Source organism: Nicotiana attenuata, chromosome 3, assembly GCF_001879085.1.
Source record: "Nicotiana attenuata strain UT chromosome 3, NIATTr2, whole genome shotgun sequence".
NCBI classification, from domain to species: Eukaryota; Viridiplantae; Streptophyta; class Magnoliopsida; order Solanales; family Solanaceae; genus Nicotiana; species Nicotiana attenuata.
In genome coordinates, this window is record NC_031991.1 from 39,317,486 (window position 1) to 39,319,959 (window position 2,474).

Sequence of the window (2,474 nt, forward strand, 5' to 3'; positions counted from 1 at the left end):
TGGTGGTTTAGTTTGTGGCCTTGAACTTTGAGGCTGGCTGCTTCTGCATTTGCCAAGATGATGATTTCCACCCGAAGACCTTGCTTGTTCCCGATATCCTCTACTTGTTGCATTGCATAAACTGGCATCCCCCCAACCCTTATGTCTCATATGGAATCCCAAAAGCACGTCTATTGCTCCCACTTCGCGTACATGATGTTCTTTCTTGACTTAATCACTGGCCTCGGCCTTGAAGTTGTATTGTTCTTCACTTGACTTGATTAACTGATTCTCACTTGAGACCTTGCTAACCACTTTCCTTAACGCAGAAAATACCTCTGATCCGTCACCAAGCACCCACCTCATCTGATAATGTACCAAACCTTTATGTTTCAATGAAAAATACCTTTTGATCCATTCACCCCAAACCCTTCATTTGTTGCGTTGTTCATGAATTGACAAATACCAAGCCCTTGCATTTCACAAGGATCCCAAGGCATGTTAGATTGTTGCCAACTTAATGTGCCTGCTGTTTTTTCCTGACTTATGACATTTGTTATGCTGACCAGATCCTGTTTTGTTCAATTGGAAAGCTGGTGGCAGATTTTGAAGTCATTTATCACTTGTTATGACCGAATTGACTCAGGATGAGGAAGTAAACAAGACGAAAGGAACAGAGTAGGGACAATGGAAAGAGATGATTCCTAACAGAAAACTACAACGTAGAAACCTATCGATATGGACACCGACTCTGATGACCTTGACATGCATCTGCAGCCTATTCTGTAAGCAAATCTGATGTTCAGCTCTTATTGTACCTTTTCACACATGAAACTGGGCTTCAATGCTCCGCTTATCCGATTTGAATCACAATCCTTTTTCGACTTGTAGTGCCCGATAGGGTTTTCACCATCAAGCCTCTCTCATTTTGGTCTTTCTCTCATCTCACTATCGCCTTATGGTGCCTGTTGAAGGTTTTCACCAAATAAGACTCTCTCATTTGGTTTTCTGCTCAGCTTTATCGCCTTGTGGTACCGTCCCGGGACACAATTTCTCATCAAGACTCTCTCATTCTTCAATTTCCCTTTGGACCGGAGTGTTGCCCACTTGAATCATGGGTTCATCCTCTACTCGCTGACCGCAATCCTCTCGAGATTGAATCAGCAAGGTCTTTCTTTGGACTGTAATGCAGGCTTTTGGACAGGGTTCGGAAGAAGGGTATCAAAGCTCAAAACAATCAACATGGCTTCAAATTACAAAACTTTCGGAAATCAGATTATCTCATACAACCCACACAACCTCTTGCCCCCAGTTTTTTTCTTGGGGACTTTTGGATTTTTATTTGGGTGGACTGAACCTCAGAGAGAGCTGCCTAACGTATACCCTTTCGGGATCAAGTCGAGACGTAGTTCAGGTTCTAGAATACTTCGTTGTTGCGGCTTTCCTTTCTTCCCTTTTCTTTTCTTCTTTTTCATGTTCTTTTCTTTTCCTTCTCTTTTCTTTTCTTTTCTCTTTCTTTTTCTTTTCTTCTTCTTTTCTTTCCTTCTTAACTTTTTTCTTTTCTTTTCTTTCTCTTGTTTTCTTTCTTTTCTTTTCGTTTCTTTTCTTTTTCTTCTTTTTTCTTTTTCACATGTTCTCCTTCTGTTTCTCCACTTTCTTTTCCCGCTCGGGCTTACGAGATTTATTATTGATTCCGAAAGAGGGGTAATGCAAGAATAACCGACGGCTCAACAGGGGAACAAGATAAAGTGTTTGGTAGTAAGAACAAAATGGATTCTCGTCAATTCCATCTCCAAAACATGCCAAGACAACTACATTATTAACAACATGGGAAACATACGTACATCTTTGATTGCACCTAGAATTACTAACACAATCCACACATTTGCCTATCTCATCTGTCAATTACCAACACCTATCTGGACAAACAATCTCGGTTACCCAACAAGCGCCCCTGTAGACTTGGGCAAACTTTGCCTTTGTTTCAAGCCGATGTGGCATGATGCAATTTCAACATATTCTTTATGTTAGTCCTGCCCTAGTTTCCAACACAATTTGCGGCTCGAAGTGAATCTCAAAATCCCTCGACTGTCCTACATCTTCAACATTGTTTTAATTGCTTCATTACTAAACTGACTTTTAAAACCATGTTGAGAATTAGTGCGTGCATGTCACTGTCACCAGAACCGCAATGAAAAGATTGCAGGAGAAGAAAACTAAAACAAATGACTAGAACAGTGGCAGGAAAATGAGAATTGCATTAGACTGATGGTGAAAAGGGTTTAAACAACAAGAACAAGCAAACAAACCTAGACAGCACTAACAAGCTATTACGCCCTAAACAAACACGGCAAAGTGGAAAAGATAGAAGGGTTGTGTCACAAGACAATATCGGATTACAAACGCTGAAATAACCCGGACAACAGAATGACACAAAACTAAACCAACCCCAAATCTCACTCCGGGATGACAAGAAATGGAGCGTCTTCCCAATT